The sequence below is a fragment of the Bufo bufo genome, chromosome 2 (assembly GCF_905171765.1).
Source record: "Bufo bufo chromosome 2, aBufBuf1.1, whole genome shotgun sequence".
Lineage (NCBI taxonomy): Eukaryota > Metazoa > Chordata > Amphibia > Anura > Bufonidae > Bufo > Bufo bufo.
The window spans coordinates 132,382,930-132,406,786 of NC_053390.1; positions in this window are offsets into that span (position 1 = coordinate 132,382,930).

Sequence of the window (23,857 nt, forward strand, 5' to 3'; positions counted from 1 at the left end):
CAATAGGTAATTCCCATTATGTAGATAGAGGGGCATGTTTATTAAGTACCCAAATGTGAACTTTGTTGTGCAGCTTCTGTTAAAATGTACCTAAACGGTTGTATATACTACTGCTCCTGCCTGCACCAGCACTGCTCTGCTAAAGCCTGGCATAGCACATCTGATGTGCTATGCTAGGCGTTAGTGGAGCAGGAGCAGCGATGTGCTAAGCACAACTCCTGCCAGCGATCACTCTGCTATGCTAAAAGCCTCTTCCGATGTGTTATTCAAGACTATTAGCAGAGTCCAGCGATTGCTGGCAGGAGCTCTGCTTAGTACATTGCTGCACCTGTCTGTGCCCTGTCCACTAAAGCCTACTATAGCATATTAAATGTGCTATGCCAGGCTTTAGCAGAGCAGCTCTGGTACAGGCAGAAGCTGTGATGTGCTCACTGTGGCCTTACAGTGGGATCTGTACACCATTACAGAGCTGACATGTCAGCTGTGTACAAGCATCTACATATTCTAAAGTGCTATAGGTGCTTGAACTTCAGATGCTTAACACTCTAGGAAAACGCAAAAAAAAAAAAGTATATCAGAATTATTCATTTTATGGGATGCAAAATATGTTTCAATAAAGTATATACAAAAGTTTAGGTACACTTTAAACATATACACACATTACAATATTTTAAATGTATGCATATTATGCTCTAGTGCACAAATCATGAAGCTAGGTTTTTGATGTTAGAACACTAAGTTAAAAAATTTACATATTGCATAAAGGTTCTTACTGAAATAAACCTCAAAAAACATTCCTTATCAGTGCAGTCATCTTAGACATTAGACTTCCAGGGGTCTTCATCATTTATAGAAAAATAAAATAATGATTTCAGTCAGTACATGACATTCAAAATCTGAGAAATTTCTGCTAACCCATATGACACTTGTAAAACTTTTCTTAGAAATCAAAGTCAATGGATGACATTTAAATTGTCAGCTTCATTTATCTATAAGCTAAAGAAATGAATTATGTTTTGTGGTAGCAGTGGTTCTATTTGGTAACTTGGTATATTTCAACTTTAAAGGGGTTCTACAGTTTGTTTTAACTGATGATCTATCCTCTGGATAGATCATCAGCATCTGACCGGCGGGGGGTCCGACATCCGGGACCCCCGCCGATCAGCTGTTTGAGAAGGCAGCAGCGCTCCAGCAGCGCCGCGGCCTTCTCACCGTTTACCGCTGGCCCAGTGACGTCACGACTAGTATCAACTGGCCGGGGCGCAGCTAAGTTCCATTCAAGTGAACAGAGCTTAGCAGCGCCCATGCCAGTTGATACTAGTCGTATTGTTACTGGGCCAGCGGTAAACAGTGAGAAGGCCGCGGCGCTGCTGGAGCGCTGCTGCCTTCTCAAACAGCTGATCGGTGGGGTTCCCGGGTGTCGGATCCACGCGGTCATATGGATAGATCATCAGTTAAAAACAAACTGCAGAACCCCTTTAATAATGTCTTTGTTGTAGAAATCTTTTGGTTTTGAATGGTAAAATGTAGCGATACAGGTAAATTGCATTCCCTATGAATGAATATGTCCCCCTGACTGGCGTAGATTTCAGTGTTCTTCTACGCCAGAAAACTGATGTAGAAGATGATAAATGTGGTGGGGCTGTCAACCCAGCCCCCTACATACGCCCTCTTGTCGGAAAATTGGTGAGGCCGGCAAAGAAATGGCACTTGCCGTTTGCAACTTTTTCATGCTACAGAAGTGGTGTATCTTTTTGATAAATCTGCCTCATTTATGTTTTACTCCTCCTTTCTTTGTGAGTTGGGTTGGAGAATATCATAGGATTTGAAGGGTTTGCAGTTCATTCTCTTTGTCTTTGCAAGACTGTTTAGGCTTTTTGAAAGGCAGAATAGTGCATTCTATCCAAAAACAGACACCTAACTAACCCATTACAATTTAATGATCCTGATGGATGAAGAGAGATGATCAAATGGACCTGATTTGTCACGAATTTCACAAAAATTCTTCTTCCAAATGAGTACAAAGTACACTAGAGAGGGAAATAGCGAAGGGAAGATGAAGAATTAGGATCACATTACCTCAGGCAGAGCCCACAATGTTTTGAAGTCAGCCTTACAACCAATCAGGAGGGAGGTTATTGGCTGGCCTTTCAGACTCTCTGCTAGCTATGAAGCTCAACACTCAAGGAAAATGCAAAAAAAAAGTATATTAGAATTATTCATTATATGGGATGCAAACTATGTTTTAATAAAGTATATACAAAAATAAAAAAAGGGATCCTGATGGATGAAGAATTATGACTAGAGATGAGCAAATTAATCTGATTTGTCACGCATTTCACAAAAATTATTCTTCCAAATGAGTACAAAGTTTTGACCATTAACTTCGGATGAATCACATAACACAGCTCCCGACATTTTACTTTTAAAATTCAGTACACTACAGAGGGAAATCGAGAAGGGAAGATGAAGAATTAGGATCACATTACCTCAGGCAGAGCCCACAATGTTTTGAAGTCAGCCTGACAACCAATCAGGAGGGAGGATATTGGCTGGCCTATCAGAATCTGTGCTAGCTATGAAGCACAGGCGCCATTGTGAGTTTAGTTACTGATGATATGATTTGCTTGACATGTCTCGGACAAACGGCAATAAGTGACACAAGCCAACTATCTTTGGGTCTTGCAGGAATAGAGTAGTGATTGTGCCGAAGATATACTTAGTTAGGTAAATTGAATTTACTATGTAGAAAGTCAGGTTTTATCATTAGGGACAGCATAGGGCATTTGTTGTACTGTATGTCTTATAGTGAGGACAGCTGTTCATAAATTCACTGACTGCACAAAGATTAGGCAATACTCTTTAAGTAATTTTTTTGTCCAAAAACCTGTTGCAAAGGTTGTCCAGTTCATAATAGTTTAATAGGCAAAGTCCCAGGGTCATCAGAAGCATATTGTTTTTTGCATACGCTGCACAATCGCGCCTTTTTTCTTTTCTGCTGCAATTTTTCTACTGATTATTTGTGCAAATAATCTTATTGTAATGCATCAATAACGATGTAGAGTGTATTCTTAGGAGGAGACGTTTAGTTAGGCCTGTATTTCTTAACAAAAAAACTGTTGCAAATTTTCAAGTGATTATAAGCTGCAAAATGCATTTTTGTTCATCAATAACAGTTTATAGTATGTTCTCAGCCAGAGGATGTTTAATTGGGCATGTATTTCTTCCATTTTTCTTAACAAGCAGTTGAAATTTTTCTACCATTTATAAGTGAGCATTGCAATAAAAATATGGAATTTTTGTTCAGAGAAACCTATTTTTTTTTACCGACATTACTATTAAGGCACCATTTTTGGACCACTTCTTCAGAACAAGCTACTGTTTTATTTCAGTTAGCACCATGTTTGTTTAAACATCATCTGTCCCCAATAAAGGACGATTTTTGGAACATATTTTAATTTTAAAAAGCATAAATATGCTGTTGTGTGTTTTTAAATAGGCTGTTTGTTAACACTAGAGATGAGCGAATCGAAGTTGACAAAGTGGAATTCGATCCGAATTTCAGAAAAAATTTGATTCGCACAGAATCCAAATTTTCTCATGCTACTGCATGTGTTAGGACATGGAGCAAGGAATTCTGGGAACAAGGTATCACCCACAATGCCATGCGGAGGTCCACAATTTTGTCTCTGTTGTCTTTTGACAGCTCTTTGGTTTTGCCCATGGTAGTAGTTGGCGTCTGACTGACTGTGGGGTGGACAGGTGTCTTTAAAGAGCTCAGACAGGTTATACTAAGTTAGATTAATGAGTGGAGAAGAGGTGGACTTTCTAAAGGAATGGTAATTTCCTGATTTTTTTTATTTTTATTCTGTCTCTCAGAGTGGGAATGCACCTACAATGTGAATTTCAGACCCCTCCATGATTTCTAAGTGGGAGAACTTGCAAAATCGCAGGGTGTTCAAATACTTCTGTTCCTCACTCTATATGTTCTACTGCACTTTTTGCGTGTATTAGTGGCAAAAAAAAAAAGTATTTGCCGTCGTGTGGTGATGTGAGAAAATTAAAGCCTGTTTTGGCATGTATTAGTGGCAAAAAAATGTATATTTGCTGTTATATGTTCTAAAGCCCTTTTTGGCGTGTATTAGTGGAAAAAATATATATTTTTGCCGTTCAGTGGTGCAGTTATATGTTCTAAAGCCCTTTTTGGTGTGTATTAATGGCACAACAAAAGTATTTGCCGTTGTGTGGTAAAGTGAGAAAATTACAGACCTTTTTGGCATGTATTAGTGGCAAAAAAATATATTTGCCATTCAGCGGTGCACTTATATCTTCTAAAGCCCTTTTTGGCATCTATTAGTGGCAAAAAATATATATTATTTGCCGTTCAGCAGTGCAGTTATATGTTCTAACGCCTTTTGTGGCATGTATAAGTGAAAAAAGTAAAGGCCTATTTGCCGTTCAGCAGTGCAATTATAAGTTCTAAAGCCTTTTTTGGCATGTATTAGTGTGGAGAAAAAAAAGGGTTTATTAGTCGTTGTGTGGTGAAGTGAAAAAATTACATACTTTTTTGGGGTGTTTTAATTTCCTTTTAATTTATTTATTTATTTGATCTAACAGTATGTCAGACAGAGAAGTGCCAGGCTCTGCACAAGGGAGTGGCAAAGGCCTAAATGTTTCTGGCGCAGGAACAGGTTGCAGCAGAGTAAGGGGGCGTGGCAGCAGGAGTCGCAGCGAGAGGCCTGAGCTCCCGGTGTCATCTAGTGGTCATGTCTTGACCAGCAAACTAGCGGTTCTTGAATGGCTAATTCAGTCATCCACTTCGTCCCAAGTGACATCAGACACCCCCAGCCAAGAGTCAGTGGGTTTTTTAGACACAACCCGTAGTTGGCATGGCCCGGGAGCAGGCCCTGTGCCCTCACCTGTTCTCAACCTGCCTCTGTTCTTCTGGCTACATGCCTCAGCTGCTATTCTGATGCTGCCACCCGCCTGATGCAACACATCTGATGCCAAGTGATCCCTTTTTCACCCACCATCTTCAGCTGGTACTGGTATTGCCACCAACCTCCCCACTCTGTCAACGGATTACTCTGTGGTCTCCTGATGCTGCTGCCACCTCACCAGTCAGGTCTCCTGATGCTGCTGCCACATCCACACTGTCATTGTGCCACCCTGTGGCTTCCTCCTGATGCTGCTGCTGCCACCACCTCCACACTCTGTCATTGTGCCACTCTGTGGCCTCCTGATGCTGCTGCCACCTTCACACTGTCACCTTTACTCCCCCCCCCCCCCCCCCGACTTCATGACTGGCCACTATTTTGCCTTTCGGCCTGGCTGACATCATCATTTATTTGACCCTTCTTCAGATCTATCAGAAGGAAAAAAAATGAGATGCACAACGCATCCTATCTATGTAACAGCTGTAAGGCCTGCATGACATGGTCCCTATTTTGCATCAGAATTGGCTTATGATTTGGTAGCCAAAAGCAGTAGTGGGTACTAGTGATGGACGAACATCGGGTGGGACGTTTCGTGAACGCGCATTCGCGATCAAATGTTCGTGAACCGTGCGTTTGCAGCGGGCCCCATTCACTTTAATGGCAGGTGAACCTGAAAAACCTTCAGGTCATATTTGCAGCTACCAAATACTTACTAGAAGTGCACAAATAGTCCCACAACATGGACAGTGACATACCAGAGATGGATCAATGGAAATATTTCCCACAAAAAATATGTATTTTAATCAGGGGCCATTTTTATGCATCTTAAAGGGAAACTCTCAAAAATGTGCCCTGCTGGAGCCTAGAAAATTTTTATTTTAGGCCACGGGAGTACAGGCATTCACCTGAACAAGCGATTATGTGTCTGGAGGTACATTAGGTGATCAATGGATAAAAGTTTTACTGTAGGCCACGGGAGTATAAGCCCCAAAAATTAGGCATTCACCTGACAAAAAAGAACAAGTGATTATGTGGCTGGAGGTATATTAGACGGTCAGTGGATAACAATTTTATTGTAGGTAAGTACAGGCCCCAAAAATTAGGCATTCACCTGGCAGAAAAGAACAAGTGATTATGTGGCTAGAGGTACAATAGGTGGTCACTAGATAAAAATGTTACTGTAGGCCAGTAGAGGCCCCAAAAACTAGGCATTCACCTGACAGAAAAGAACTTGTGATGATGTGGCTGGCGGTACATTAGGCGGTCACTGGCTAAAAATTTTACTGTAGGCCAGTACAGGCCCCAAAAATTAGGCATTCACATGACAGAAAAGAACTTGGGATGATGTGGCTGGAGGTACATTATGCGATCACTGGCTAAAAAGTTTACTGTAGGCCAGTACAGGCTACAAAAATTAGGCATTCACCTGACAGAAAAGAATCAGTGATTATGTGTCTGGAGGTACATTAGGCGGTCACTGGATAAAAGTTTTACTGTAGGCCACTGGAGTAGAGGCCCCAAAAATTAGGCATTCACCTCACAGAAAAGGACTTTTATGCCGCTGTATATACATAAGACAAGAAGCATTCTTTGTTATGCGTGATGGTGGATATGTGTGGGCTGGCATGAGGAAATTCAATTACACGTGGTCATCACAGGTGTTGAATTCCTCCGAGATCCATATTCATTTTTAGAAATGTGAGGTAGTCCACACTATTGTGAGCTAGGCAAGTGCGATAATCGGTCATGATTCCCCTTGCTGCGCTGAACGTCCTTTCGGACAGGACACTTAACTAGGGGCAAGCCAAGAGTTCCATGGCAAATTGTGCCAGCTCTGGCCACAGGTCAAGCCTGCACACCCAGTAGTCCAGGGGTTCCTCGCTTCTCAAAGCGTCCACATCGGCCGTTAACCCGATGTAGTTCGACACCTGTCGGTCTAAAGAGGTAAGTAGATAAAATATCCCAGGGCGAAAGAATCCAGTCCAGATGGTAATAGTAAAGATGATACTTTATTGCAGAAGTACAAAACACTGCATATAGATTACACAAAAAACACAGCATTTAAATACACACAAAAAATGCCAAAAAGCAAAGTGGGCAGGGCTTGAGGGGGAGTGGTTAATGGGGATGGGTACCCAGAAGATGTGTACTGATTTATTAATAATGGTTAGATTTGATTTTGATCATAATTGCAGAGGTAGTGTCATTGGTGGCGTGGTGAGGCCAGGGTAATGTAAATACTGTTATCTGGTTATGCTCCTGAGCACAGAGTGCTCACACTGAATGGAGGGTTCCGATTACGTGTTTTGAACTTAATTGTATCCCATCACAGCCTCCTATCAATTTATTAATTATTAGCCTTTGATTGATTGATTAACTGATAATCAGTCCTTTTATATAAATATATTTATTCCCCACTATCTTTTTATTACCAATTATGTAAATGTATCATTATTCCATCTATTACCATCATTATTGTTGATCATTGTTTTTATTATTATTGTTTTTCATTATTACTTTGCCTGTGAACCCGTTTCTCCAATATACATATTTTTTGCATCCCCCTCAGTCTCCCACCTGGCCACACCAGTAGGGTCCACCCTTCGTTAATATATATCATATCACAGACCTCCCTTCCCTGAAGCTCATCACCCAGGAGAATGTCGTCCTCAGTCTGCTCCCCCCAGCCACGGACAACACCAGGGATCCCCGAAAACCACAGACAAAAGGAGGATGAGAGAGCTGCTGTTAAGCCCCACCAGTCCTGCTGTCCTCTGGCTTGGAGGAATCAGCACATGGCTCGGCAGGCTGCGTTACTGCAGTGTTCTGCTCCAGACTTGATGTTCCAGATATCGAAACTGAGAGGAGACCGATGCGGGCGGCGTGTGGAGCTAAATTTGTACTAATTTAATGTGGGCTTTACAAAGTTAAAATACCATTGAAAAAAAAACAATTTCAACTGAAAATATTGCATTTTGTATGCATGGGAATACATTCCTGCTCTAGACGAAGACCCTGCTGCTGTCAGAGGTGTCTAAGTTTATTTGTGGTGTTGCCCCAGTTTGGTGGGGGCCCATTCCTAGGAACACATTCCTGCTATAGACGAAGAACCTGCTGCTGTCAGAGGTGTCTAAGATTATTTGTGGTGTTGCCCTGGCCTGGTGGAGGCCCATTCCTGGGAACACATTCCTGCTGCAAGGAACCTGCTGTTGTTTGTCCTGATCATGCAGAGTTATGTGTAGCCCTTATACTACACCATTACCATTACCTGCTGCTGTCTGTCCTGATCCTGCTAAGTTATGTGTAGGCCTTATACTCCACTGTAATGGAACTCCTTGCACCCCGACCGGGTACCTCCGTTGATAGGTGCTCCTAGTGCTTTCCGAGGACTCCAAGCACTCCACTTGACACCGTACGCACTGCAGACCCCACGAACCGTCGAAGCTTGGTTGAGGTCTCACCGTCTCCTACCCACCCTGGACCTACGACAAGGCTCCAGGCTCCAGTGGGTGGACCTCTCCTAAAACCAGAGAGCCGGAACAGCCCTTAAAAGAGCTAGTAGTTATAGCCAGGGGAGTATAGCAAATCTCCCAGCGTATAGCAATCCCCAGCGTCGATCAGTTACCCAAACATCAGCCTCAACATGATAAAGGGTAAAACAGGAACTGACTGTACTTCACGTACAGACTCTTTTATTCACAAACCAAAAACATAGTACTGCCCACAGGAGTTTGAAATACAACCAATCAGTAATTTACAACACATACAATGTAAGTATAGCAACCAATCGTTCACGCCCCCAGAGGACCAGAAGGGAGACTGCGACACAGGACAGATACAACATATCCCCACAATGCATCATGGTTTCTTCCTCTCTGTCCCGGAGACAACCGAGGAGCAATCCAATATCTCTCAGGACAAAGGGAAATCACCAATACACATGTGCGGACAACAGGACAGAAATCACCATTTAAACACACAATGTCACAACCCTTTTCAATACACAGACATTTAACATATTCCCAGACAGCTCAAGTCTGAGTGCATATTATTAGGTGAATGGCACTCAGACAACATGAATGCAATAAAATGAGCTAACTGGGTACCCTCACATAACATACAATACAATTACACAGACAGATGGTTCTGTCACACATCTAAAAACCCCACATGTCCCCATATGGCTTGGATCTGAGCGCTCAGATGCCACAAACACAAATCGTCAAATCGCCATGGGGTTTAAGTTTTGCATGGGCTGATGAGAGGGCCCATAATCCTGGGGCAAGAGGCTGGTAGCCAGGCCCCTCCAAAACCCAGTGGCGAGGTTGGTTTCGCCACATCCACCATTACAATGTACCTGCTGCTGCTGTCTGACCTGACCCTACTGAGTTATGTATAGTTATTATACTCCACTGTTACCATTACCCGCTGCTGCTGCTGTCTGTCCTGATCCCGGTGAGTTTGCCATGGACTAAAGGGGCATTACTGCAACCTTATCATTTGAAATTACATGAAAACATAACAGTATTAAAAAATGATGCACACGTTTTAACTGCAAAGACTATTTATTCAAAAGTTGGAGCCAACTTTTTAAGTAGCTTGTGCAGGTCACAGCTTTCGCTGCTGCTCATGGATCTCCTTCACCTTCTTTGCCAGCTACCGCTGCTGCTCCTCGATCTCCTGCATGTTTTTTTTCTTCTCCTGCTGCATCTTGTTCAGGAGTGTTTAAAATTTACTGAGTACTGTTTTGTTAGGAAAAGAAAAATATGAAAATTACTTGCAATTCAGATTAAGCGGCAATTAGGGCATTGTGTGTAGGATTTGTTTAAGCACTGCCGATTTACATCTTAATTTGTTAGTTAATGATATTTATGCTAATTATATAGTTGGTTAGTAAGTGATAGTTAAGTAGAGTATAATGTTATTTATTTGGTTAGTTAATGGTTTTTATGCAGATAACAGAGTTAGTGTCCAGTGTTGTTGTTTTCCATTACTGTACTTTGTGTTGTCCCCTCATTGTTGGCTGTTTTAACCCCTTCCCGACCATCACCGTAGTAGTACAGTGCAGTGGTATGTGACTTGCCGCCCTGCGCCGTGCTACTACGGCGCAACGAACACCCGACCACCAAGCATAATCATTCGGGAACACGGGTGCAACGGCTGCTCTGCGGAGCAGACAGCGATGTTAACGAAGGGCTGTGGGAGTTTTTTCCAGCCCCTTGCAACCCCGATTGCTGCTATTGGCCGGATTCCTTACACATGTGGGTCGCAGCTCCGGAGCTGCAGGGGGTGGGGGGTGGTGGGTGTCATGTAGCGGTGACCAACGATGAAAAAGTCATCACCTGTCTACTCCGAGGTGAGGCAGGGGACATCAGTGTTTTGGGTCGCCTGCCAGCGCTGCTATTGGCTGGAACAACGCCCCAGCCAATGGCAGGGCTGTAGCTGTACAGGAAGAGGCAGAACTTCCCTGCATGCAGCCATTCTAGCTTGGTGACTGCATGCAGAGAGGTTATATACCTTTCTGTGCTGCATGTGGCTTGCTGGGACTTTTGGTGCACACCACTGCGATTTAACCCCCTTCATGATGAAAAGAAAAAAGACGAAAAGAAGAAGAACATCCGGAATTTTTTCATTTGCAGCTGTTCCAGATCATTCCCAGCTGAAAGGGACGGACCCAAAAAAGATGCAGAGTGTGTTCAAAAAGGGGTATTAGGAAAGACACCATTTACCACTGCAAAACCTGCCATGAAAAACCTGACCTGTGCATGAAGTAGTGTTTTAAAATCTACCACTCATCCATGGTGAATAAATGTAATTTCATCCTTCATGCTCACTGTAATATTTCCACTTCATATCTCTGATTTAGTCCACCTCGCTTGCATATCCACTTTCCAACAACCAATACATAATTTTTCATGTTAGACAACTGTTAGGTCAAAAGTGCCTAGTTTCCACGCCTTAAAATGTTCGTACGGGGTGCTCTCTCCGAAATGGGGACACTTGTTGAGGTTTTTCATTTCTGGGGACCTCTTATTTAATGCAACATGGCACCTAAAATACATGTCTGCCAATTCAGGCCTGTCATCAAAATTCATATTTGGCAGTTTTACTCTAGAGCCCTGCCATGTGCCCATATATCATTTTTTGAGCACATATGGGGTGTTGGCATATTCAGGGGAAAATGCGGAACTAAATGTGGGCTGCATTTTGTCCAGTAACCCTTTGTGACAGTGAAAAATGTGGCTGTAAAGCAACTTTTTCTGGAAAAAATTGTAATTTTTATTTTTCACAGCCAAACGTTTCATAATTCTGTGAAGTGCCTGATGGGTCAAAGTGCTCAGTATATTCCTTGAGGGGTGTAGTTTCCGGAATGGAGTCACTTTCTGGGGTTTGCCACTGTAGGACCACCTCAGGGTGTCTTCACTTGCAACATAGCTCCCAATTATTATTCAAGCTAAATCCTTTCTCCAAACGCCATACGGTGCTCCTTCCACTTTGAAGGGTGCTGTACATCTGTTTTTGAGCACACATGGGGTGCCAGATTCAGGGTAATAAATTTTGAGTTTTGTTTGGCTGTTAACCCTTGATGTGTTTCTGAAAAAAATATTAAAATTTAAAATCTAAAATAAGTGATTTTTTTAAATTTCATTCCTATTATTATTTCATTCTCGTGGGACACCTAAAGGGTTAACAAAGTATGTATAATCAGTTTTGATTAGCTTGAGGGGTTTAGTTTCTAAAATGGGGGGATTTCTGGGTGGTTTCCACAATGTAAGCCCCAGAAAGTGACTTCATAACTGAACTGGTCCTGAAAGAAATTGGGGTTTGGAACAGTTCTTAAAAATTTTAAGATTTGATTCTAAACCTCTAAGCCTTCTAGTATCCCCCCAAAAAAAGATATGTTTTTCAAAATGATCCAAACATGAAGTAGGCATATGGGGAATGTAAAGTAATAACTATTTTTGGAGGTATTACTATCTATTATAAAAGTTATTGCCACATAAAGTCACACATGTCAGATTTGCAAAAAATGGCCTGAGTAGGAAGTTGAAAACTGGCCTGGGGTAGAAAGGGTCAATGTTTCTGAATATGTATACAGAATTATATTGCTGTGTGCACATATTTACCCTCCTGGCGGGGGATGGTGACATCCTCCTCATCATGAGCTAGGGGGGGGGATCCGGCTGATGGGACGGTCCGGCCTCTTCCGCCGCCACCTCCATCACTTCCCCAACATCATGTGGGGGAGAGGCATCCACATTCTGGGAGGGTCCCGCCTGCTCTCCGGAGACCTCCACAACCTTCAAATCCTCCGTGGAACGCCTGCGGCAGACTGAGGGAACTGTAATCACACAATATTCATAATTTTGACAAACAACTCAGAACAAATGCAAATTAAGTGGGGGATGTATCTAATGCAATGATGGACGGGGCCTTTTACTGGAATACAGAATGATGATTGCAGTTTACGTATATATACACACAGACACATGTATATATATTTATGTGTGTGTGAAACGTACAAAATCAGCCGGTTACATCATACATGTCTACCTCGTTGTGTGTATAAATATATCTATATATCTATATATCTATATATATATATATATATATATATATATATATATATATATATATATATATACACTAACAGCGAGGTAGAGATGTATCATGTAAACGGCTGATTTGCTACGTGTCACACCAGGTACTAAGTAATCATTTGTAAAGGGATGAAATACTTATTTGCATAACTGTATATATACATTACATCTGTCACGGATCTCTGTGATCCAGCCAATGTGCCTCCTCTTCAAATCTGACCAATGTTTCATGATGGCCATCACACTATGCTTCTCCTTATACTCCCTCCTAAGCTCCTTCCTTAGATCCCTCACGATCTGCAGTTTTTTTATCCTGGACCCAGGTCCTGTCGTACCCCCCCTCCAACGTGCGCTGCAGGATAAAGATGCAAGCTAGTTATTAGATGCACCCAATAGCGCCGCTTACGACGACGTATGGCTTTACGTCTTCTCCAGCGTGAAACGAGTATTAGAGTCTGAAATCCGAAACTGAGGTGGTCCGGCCTCATCTTTGCTATGTCTTGCGGTAGCTTCTGAGGGTAAGTGAACTTTGGTTGTCTTTTATATATAGCCACAGTTGAATTTGCATATTTTTTGCTTTTTTTTTTACTTAGAAAATTTAAATGCCGGATCAGTCATTCTATTTTAAAACGGGTGACAACGTATAACACGGATCCGTTGTTTTGCCGGATACGGCTGCCGGATCCGACAAAAAAACATCTCTGGCTTCATACGTTTTGACTGATCCTTCTTTTTGTTATGACACCGGAAAGGCGGATCAGGTGAATAAAAATTGTACGTTTTGACACGGTTTGACGGATCCAACGGAATTGCCCGCCGGATTCAAACGACGCAAGTGTGAAAGTAGCCTTACCCATAGCTATATATGTCATTTGTCACTCTGACATTCATTACTATTGCTGTCATTGCATTAATGAGCTTGAAGGAGGAGGGGATAAAAATTTTTTAAAAAAATAATAAAAAAGAGAATGGCAAGAGAGAAAAAAATAGGTCCTAGCTAGTGATGAAAGAATTGGTTCTTTCATCATATTATCATTATTGTGGCCCAGGAAATATCTTAACTGCGATGTTAGAAAGTGTTCGTTACTATGAGGGCAGATTAAGATGGCCGCTGGTATTTGTGAGTAGCAACGCATAAGCAAATTTAATTAATTATGAATCTAAACCGGGATTAATGGTATGTGCCATGATCATAACAAATCTGGGTTTGAATGGACGCAGAATAGTTCACTGCTCATCCAAATAATTAGTGTCATTTTAGCACTCTGTATCTGTATCAATGTTGTGTTATTCTGTCTGTGACACACAAAAAAGGCTATGCTCAGCCAATTAAATAATTAGTTGCACTTTGGTGCGCTGTACACAATGATAATTGAGAGGTTCAACTGAGTAGGCAAGCCCCCACATCCATAGGAGTTGATTGTGAAATCTTCTTTGAAGGGGTTGTCCAGGTTCAGAGCTGAACCTAGACATATCCCTATTTTCACCCAGGCAGCCCCCCAGACTTGAGCATCTGAGCAGTTCATGCTCCAATGCTCTCCTTTGCCCTGCACTAAATCGTGCAGGGCAAAGGCATTTTTAGGCGTTCCGGTGATGTACCGGGGCTCTCCATGGGGCTGCCAGGAAGCCCGGTGACGTCACCGGCACTGATGGGCGGGATTTAGCGCTGCCCTAGCCAGTAAAATGGCTTTACTGGCTAGGGCAGCGCTAAAGCCCGCCCATCAGAGCCGGTGACGTCACCGAACCCACTGCCGGGCAGAAGCTTCAGCCCGGCAGTGTGTTATAAAAAACAAAAGAGCCCGTGCCCTGCGCAATGTAGCGAGGGAGCACATCGGGGCATGAGATGCTCCGATGCTAGCCTCAGGGAAGATGTCTGGGTGAAAATAAGGGTATGTCCGGGTTCAGCTCTGAACCCGCACAACCCCTTTAAGACTGTAAATACAGATTAAGAAACTGATTTATTATTGTACATCAAATTGAATGCCTATATTTGCCAAACTGGCTAAAAAAAATCTAATTTACAAACTTTTCATTCATCTATAGTGGACAACATTAAAATGTCAAATGTTCACAAAGGGATCATTACCAAAATATAATGTACTTCACATCTGTTCTTGACCCTGGGCCCTTTATTTTACCTGAACCAAGGTTTGAGATAAAGTTATATGAGGCCTGAATTAAGTTGTAAAAGTCAAATCAAATCTAACATTTGCCATTATGGCCAACCAGCACAGCAAACTCAAATTTTCTTCTTAAAATGGGTGTTTTGATGAATTTATTTTATTAATTTATATTGTGCCAACATATTCCACAGCATGGCATATGGATTGTCAATTCATCACTCACATCCCTTTTCCCATTGGAACAATCTACATCCCCAGTATGTTCTTGGGGTGTGGGTGGAATGAAAAAGAACATACAAACTCTATACAGATTCTGCCATTGGTTGGCCAAGTAAAGCAACATTCTTAAGTATTGATAGCAATTATGGTGGGAATCCAACCACTGGAACCTCAAGAACTACAATGTAGCTCTGAGATTTTAAACTTTCCTTCAGCTTCTTACCCTTTGAACCACAACTGATCAGACATTTATGGCATATAAAAGCATTATCAATCAGAATGTTTATTTTATATCAGTCCTATCAGACACTTGGAGCCTGATTGCTGCTGCCGTTGGAAATTCCTTTCAATAGTTTAATGTGTTTTTCAAATTAAAATAAAAAAGAATCATCAGAAAGAGATGTCATATTCTGACAAGTTAAAAAAAAAATTCAGCTGTTTCTGGGCAAGCTGTGTGACAAACAGTATATTCTAGAAATGGAAGAACAAAGAACAATAAAAAAAATGTCAGAGCAGTAACATTTCCTCTCGATTACCTAGAAAGTTTAGTTATGGCAAAAGGTACAGTACATACTTATGAGAGATGGCACGTGGGACTGTCTGCCACCACTTTTAAAGGTTCACCTGGGGGAACATACTCCCAATGATCATGCTTTTCAGATTCTGGTCTGCTTTCCCTTCAAGAGCACCACCAACCAGAGATGCTGAACCATAGCTACAGTTCCATTCCCCCTTATCAATTCATGATGAATTTGGGCTGAAAAAAAACTTTCATCAGAAATTATCCTAATCCTACATTTTTATGTTAATCATGTTATTCAGTCTATGAACACTCTTTGGCTGTGTTGTCCTGGTCATGTGAAGGACAGCTTTGGATAAAATGCTTCCATACTGTATATTTAGTGTGTGACATATGGATGCTCTCCTCTTTATTCTCAGGCCGATGCAAATTATATCCTTCTGGTTCACACTGTAGGTTCTTTACGTTTCCACCTTTTCCCAAATATAACATATTCTCTACAGGCATGCTCATAATTTTATAAATCACATTCTCTATTTTTGTGTATTTTTTTGGTATAATGTGATAATAAACTTTCATCAGAAAATATCCTTGTTACGGATCCACTGATTACAGATCAAGACAGATCAGTGGTAATGTGGAACCACTGTGCCAAGTAACTAGTTTGACGTTGGACGAAACCCTAAGGGGGTTATTCTGGCACCTCCTCTGTATTCACCCTTTAACTCCTATACAGGGGTGTGGGCTTCTCTGCGGGTTACTGACCAGACCATTACCTACTGGGATGGTGCCGGTGTACTTGGCAGCTGACCCTCAGACTCAGGAACAGAGGCAGGGTCAGGAAACACACAAAACCACAGGATGAACAGGAACTAAGACTAAGGGTGCATTCACACGACCGGAAGTGTTTTGCGGTCCACAAATTGGTAATCCGCAAAACACGGATACCGGCCATGTGCATTCCTCATTTTGCGGACCACACATGGCCGGCGCTATATAGAGAATGCCTATTCTTGTCCGCATCTTGTCCATATTTTTTGCGGGGCCACGGAACAGAACAACGGATGCGGACAGCACACGGTGTCTTGTCCGCATCTTTTGCGGCCCTATTGAAATGAATGGGACCGCACCAGTTCCGCAAAATTGTGGAACGGATGCGGATCCATTTATACGGTTGTGTGAATGCCCCCTAAAACACAGGTTTCTGGAACACCACAACAGGCAGATCGGAACAAGGTAGAAACACCAGATGGGATGACAAAACATGGACAGAACTAAAGTGACCAAACAAGCAGGGTACCGTCAGACCATGGCAGGAACTCAGGTAGGGTAAGGTCAGACATGACAACGGATACAGATCAATCATACAGACTGGCAAGAACAAGACAGAGAACAGAACAGAAGCAGATACAGGAACTGTTGCCGTTGCTCAGCCAAGAGGAGGGATACACAGACAGAACATATAGCTGAGCACATTAGCCTAGAACACCCACATGTGCACACAAACAGAAAGAGGCGAAACCTCTGCCTTGCTTCATGGAACAGAGTAGAGAGACATACGCAATATGTTCACACCACAAAGTATCAGCAGCCACTGTACATGTGACACAATGACACATGGGCCTAGATACACACCACCAGCAACCAGCCCACAAGGCATACAATTAACAGAACAGAAATCATAGCAACCCTAAGTTTTTATATTGAGCAGTTTTTCTTTTAACAAACACATGATTAGAATTATCTAGATAGTTTAGTCATGTTGAAGTTTAGCCATGGCAACATATGAGAGATGGCATGTGGAACCATCTGCCACCTCTTTTAAAGGTTCATGCTCCCAAGGGCTCATGCACATGACCGTAAAGGCTCCATGCTCTTGCTGTGGACCACAAATAAGTCCGCAATGCACAGGCATCAGCCGTGTGCATTCTGTGCTGCGGACATGGACCCGTTATTATCTTTTGCGGTTTGGAAGCATGCACCCAAAAGCCCAATGAAGCACTTCGGAGTGTTTCTGTAAGCTTCTGATCCGTGCATCTGCTCCACAAAAGATAGGACATGTCGTGCACACGGCCAGTGCCTGTATATTGTGGTCCACAATATGTGCACATTCGTGTGGGTGATCCCTAAAGATCATACTTCACAGATTCTGATTATTTTCCCTATTGAGCACTACCAACCGGAGATGCTGAACCAGTGCTATGGTTCCATTTCTCCTTATCAATTCATGTTGAACTTCGGCTGCAAAAAAATGTCATCAGAAATGATCCTAATCCTACATTTTTAAGTTAATGAGTTTTTCTTTTAACAAGCACATCAGTAGATTTGTCTAGATGTCCACATGGCAATTATGACCTGTCCCGTTCTCCCTTCTATGAATTCTCTTTTGCGGTTTTGTCCTGGTCATATGATGAGGCTTTTGGCTAAGACACAGCTCTGAAACACATACTGTAACCGTAATTAGCCATGCACACAGGGATGAGACCATTCAGCCAATCACTGGCTATAGCGGGTCATCACTGATACCAGTGATGAGTAGTCAAGAGGGACCCAGAAGTAAAAAGATTCTCGTGGGACATGGTAAGTACTGAAATGGAAGCAGCAGGGGATCTGGAAGGTATATTTTAATATTTTCAAAGCAATTTCTCTGTCTTTTTGAAAAAACATGTTTTCTATAAACATGGCTAGCCCTACACAAAATTGGTAGTTCATATGCAGAGATATGAGTGGTTTTATATTATGCAAATTAGCCCCTTGATGCAACAAGGGCATTGCTGTTGCACCTATAACTTCAGTCTGTGCCTGTCACACCCTCTCCTCTGAGTAATAGGGCAAGGCTGTGTAGGGTTAATCATGCCTGGTCCTGAAATTTCACGGCAGTGTATGCACTGTAAAGTACTGACACTGACCAGGCTGATGGAACCTGTACAGCACATGCATCCATCTGCCCAGTGAGCTTCAGCAGTGTATGGCGCATGTGCTGATCAAAGAGGAGCACACACTGCTGCTAGATATCAGGGCCAGGAGTGATTACCTCTACATTACCTGTGTCTGTCACTTAGCCCTCATGCACACGACCGTTGTTGTGTTCCGTGTCCGTTGTTCCATTTTCCGTGATTTTCTGCGGACCCATTGACTTTCAATGGGTCCGTTGAAAACTCGGATAATGCACCGTTTGTCATCCGCGTCCGTGATCCGTGTTTCCAGTCCGTCAAAAAAATATGACCTGTCCTATTTTTTTCACGGACAACGGTTCGCGGACCCATTCAAGTCAATGGATCCGTGATAAAACACGGAGGCACACAAGATTGTCATCCGCGTCCGTGATCCGTGTCCGTTTTTTTCCTATCATTTTCAAGGCAAACTTGACTTAGATTTTTTTTTCACTTTTCATGTCTGGTGATCCTCCAAAAATCAAGGAAGACACACGGAAACAAAAACGGAAACGGATCACGGAACAACGGTACCCCATTTTGCAGATCGTGAAAAAATACTGTCGTGTGCATGAGGCCTTAGGGCGGGGAGGGGGAGGAGGGTTGCGTATGGCACAGAAATGTACCGGAGCTCCAAGTAAAAGGGTATCACCCTCATTGTACCAAGAGGGTAATTTGCATAATATAAAATCATAACTCTAGATTCAGCCCACCTATCAACATGGGACAAATATGATTGGATTCAGCTGAGAAGCACACATCTCCCATCTCAGCGGGATTTATTTTGAGGTATATGGGGACAGATTCCCTTTAAAGTTCAAAAAAGTGGCCAACCCCTTTAGTTAATCAATTAATTCCACTTAGGGTACTAACAAAAAACACCCACTAACAATCAAATACCAACTTTAAGGGTATGTTGACATGAAGGGTTTTGTAAATCTGCCTACAAAATTCAGCGTAGAATCAACGCCTGTTGTTTGTTTGTTTTTTAATTTTTGTTTGTGCAGTTTTTTATGCATTTTTGACATATTTTTTATAATCAATACACTGCAATACATTTTTCTTGGCCTGAAATCCAAGCAGAAAACGCGCAAAAATCGCGTGGACGTGTGCAGATCTTTTTTTTCTGATTCCCATTCGGTTCAAAGGGGGATTCTGTTCCAAGATAGGGCGTGCTGCTTCTTATTTCCACGCAGAAAAAAAAAGCAAGTGTCGCTTTTCATTGAAACGAATGGGAGGCTGTTTTGAGGTAGTTTTTGGAGCATATTTTGAGTCAAAAAAGTAACAAAATCAGCACATAAAAAAAAAACCTGTGTAAACCGGCCCTAAAACAATCTTTAAAATGACTCATGCTGAGTGTTGACCTCCATTTAAAATTGTATAACTTGAGAACTAAAACCAATTTGCATCTGGGCTTTGAACTCATCAGTCTAGGCATTTGTAGGTCACAAACGATCATCTAAGTTTAATTGCTGTGAATTAGGTCTTTCCGTGACTTCATATTAGTGGTTGATATAATGGAGATCGCAGTTGCTTTTGTTCCGCAAGAATAAACCCATCTGTACATGTGCGTTAACTGAAGAAATGGCTGGTCCATACAGAGTCCTGTTTTATATCTAGGGGGGGTTCTTCTGTCTATCTCATAATCTGTGGCCATAAAGTTGTACTTTCACTGCATCCTTACTGTGTAAACTGGTTTTATGGCAGCCGCGCTCTCCAGCCAGTTTCCCCTTCCTGTAAGGAGTAATCTTTTGAGGCAAAACAAGTGTGTGGGATTTTTCTCTACAGAGGACAAAGATGCCTAAGCCTTTTCAATGGTCAATTTTTCATTTCTGAGTTATGAATATTGATCCGAGACATAATCTTAGTTTTTTTGAATTAATATTTACATAAAAGATATTCACAGTCTACCCCCTAAGTCTAAAGGTCCTACACCAGTGTCAGGGAGCTGTCTGGGTATTTTTTCCCACGATTTGCTCTGCTATTCTGTTAACAATAGAGGCTCATTAACGTTTGGCCCTCCAAGTTAGAGCAGCCCAAGCCTGAGTCGCAGGACGTCTGCCCAATATGTAAAATAACAGAATGAATAGGTTCCTTGGAAACAATGATAACAAGGGCTGGTTGAGCTAACTTTGACAGCGTGTGGTAATTTTCCAGCCCACTGCTCCTGTAAAGAGTACTGGCACTCGAAGCAAAGACTACCAGGCTAAGTGCTGTGAATAGCTACAAACAAGTGTAGCCTATCTGATGATGTCATACCCGCAACGTGACAGATTGAGCTCCCTTCTTTCATGTGATTCAGGGGCCCACATTTAACTCTTTCTGGGCACAGTATAAAAGAGACATACTGACGAACAATCCAATAATTGGACGGCAGAGTGGCAGGGAAGTCCCAGGTGAAGTCTCATTACAGGACTTTTGGCAAAGTGGTTAATCAATCATTATGCTTGGATCATGTCTAAATCCCACACCATATGACTAGCCCCAGGGATAGTTCAATTACAGCTTCTTTTTTTTAAGTAATATAATAAAAAATCTGAAGAACTATATGACATTTTAAAGGTGCTATATTTTAGCACTGGAACTAAAAAAGACCCAAAATATAGAACTTGGAAATAAGGTCACTGGGTTATTGTATAGGGAATTATAATGAAAATGACTTAATTTTTCATGGCTGATGGTTCAGCCCTGAAAGCCCTTTTACTGGTCACAAGGAGTTAAAAATTATAAAAGACACTATGTCAAATTAGCGATGTACTTGCACAATGCACAAAGACGACTTCATCTTCTGCAGGTCCTGTCTTACTTCATTCTTCATAGCAATCATCTTGAGATAAAAATCAGGCAAAGGTTCTCCTGCTGAAAATGCTTTCTGGATTGCTGTTTATCTGTTTCAATGTGTTGGTTCAGTCATGGTAACTACACTGTGGTCTGTTTTATAGATTTGCCACCTGCTCTAACATTTGCCTTTATCACAGTGGCAACCAAACGAAGGGAATTCTTGTCACATAGACATGCTAGTATGATGTATTTTGCACCAGCAAAGTTGACTCAGAGACAAGTAACTTGGCGTTTCAGATTAGACTGACCTATACCAGAAAAGTGAAAAGCAAAGATCTTGCATGGAGCTACACTTTTTATTAAAGGTTAATAAATTGTATTTTTAGCCATTTTCTAATATTCTTCCTGAACCTCTTTTAGAATCCACATAACCAACTAAGGCAGAAATTCTTGTATCTCCTTACTAGCATTAGCAGGGCTAGACTACCCCAAAAAATAAATCCTCCAATGGGCCTAGGATGTAATGCAACCATGAGACCCAAAGATCTATCAACATCATCTGTGGCCCCATTTACTTTTCATTAGGATAAAGTAAAGACATTTTATGAAAATGATAATGCACCTCTACAGTAGCTTCATTTAGCAGACACTGCAGATACATTTCACAGAATGATGGATATTTTCCTGAAAGAACATATTTAGAGATGAGCAAATCGAAGCTGATGAAGTGGAATTCGATCCAAATTTCAGGAAAACTCAGATTCGCACCGAAGTTAAATTTCCTCACGATTCGTGGTAACGAATCACATTTTTTCCTAAAATGGCTGCTGCACGTGGAGCAAGGAACTCTGGGAAGGCAGGATCACCCATAATGCCATGCATGCAGCCAATCAGCAGCCAGCCAGCCCTGTGATGTCACAGCCCTATAAACAGCCTCAGCCATCTTGGATTCTGTCATTTTCCAGTGTATTTAGTGCAGGGAGAGACGTCAGCAGGCACTAGGGACAGTCCTAGAAAAAACTTTGTTGTGCTAAAAAAAATGATTTATAAGTGGAGGGAAAGATTATTCAAGGTGTAGGGAAAGGATAGGGCGGAATCATTCCACAGCATTTAGGTTGAACAAGGTTCAGTAGGGGAGGTTACAGCCTAAATAATAGGAACAATCCTATTACACCTTGCTGCACTGACTGGCGATACAAATTGCCATTATACAGCTTTGTAATTCCAGCAAACCATTCTTATTAGGGTACAAGTGCTTTTTGATAAAGGAATTAACAGGGTTTATTACAAGGAAATATTTCTATGTCCTTTTTGCCCTTGTGCGTTGCCGTTATATGTTCTAAAGCATTTTTTGGCTTGTATTAGTGGGAAAAAGGGCTTATTAGCCGTTGTGTGGTAAAGTGCTAAAATTACAGCCTTTTTTGTCATGTATTAGTGGCAAAAGTAAAATATATTTGCCGTTCAGTGGTGCAGTTATATGTTCTAAAGCTTTTTGTGGCGTGTATTAGTGGCAAAAGAAAAATATATTTGCCTTTCTACGGTGCAGTTATATGTTCTAAAGCCCTCTTTTCGTGTAATAGTGGCAAAATAAAAATATATTTGCCGTTCAGCGGTGCAGTTATATGTTCTAAAGCCTTTTGTGGCGTGTATTAGTGGCAAAAGAAAAATGTATTTGCCGTTCAGCGGTGCAGTTATATGTTCTAAAGCCTTTTGTGGTGTGTATTAGTGGAAAAAGAAAAAATATATTTGCCGTTCAACGGTGCAGTTATATGTTCTAAAGCCTTTTGTGGCGTGTATTAGTGGCAAAATAAAAATATATTTGCCATTCAGCAGTGTAGTTATATGTTATAAATCCTTCTGTGACGTATATTAGTGGAAAAAGAAAAAATATATTTGCTATTCAACAGTGCAGTTATATGTTCTAAAGCCTGGCGTGTATTAGTGGCAAAATAAAAATATATTTGCCATTCAGCAGTGTAGTTATATGTTATAAATCCTTCTGTGACGTGTATTAGTGGAAAAAATAAAATAAAAATGTGCCGTTTAAGCGGTGCAGTTATATGTTCTAAAGCTCTTTTTGTCGTGTAATAGTGGCAAAATAAAAGTATATTTGCTGTTCAGTGGTGCAGTTATATGTTCTAAAGCCCATTTTCTCATGTAATAGTGGCAAAATAAAAATATATTTTCCGCTAAGCAGTGCAGTTATATGTTATAAAGCCTTTTGTGGCTTGTATTTGTGGCAAAAGAAAAAAATATTTGCCGTTCAGCGGTGCAGTTATATGTTCTAAAGCCCTTTTTTTCATGTAATAGTGGCAAAATAAAAATATATTTGCTGTTGAGCGGTGCAGTTATATGTTATAAATCCTTTTGTGGCGTGTAGTAAAAAAATAAAAAATATATTTGCCGTTCAGCAGTGAAGTTATATGTTTTACAGCCCTTTTTTGTGGAAAAGAAAAAGGAATTTTTAGCCGTTGTGTGGTGAAGTGAGAAAATGACAGCCCTTTTTGTTGTGTATTAGTGGCAAAAAATATATATGTTGCAGTTATATGTTATAAAGCCTTTTGTGGCGTGTATTAGTGGAAAAAGAAAAAATATATTTGCAGTTCAGCAGTGCAGTTATATGTTTTAAAGCCCTTTTTTGTTGTGTATTAGTGGGGGAAAAGAAAAAGGAATTATTAGCTGTTGTGTGGTGAAGTGAGAAAATTACAGCCCTTTTTGTTGTGTACTAGTGGCAAAAAAAAAA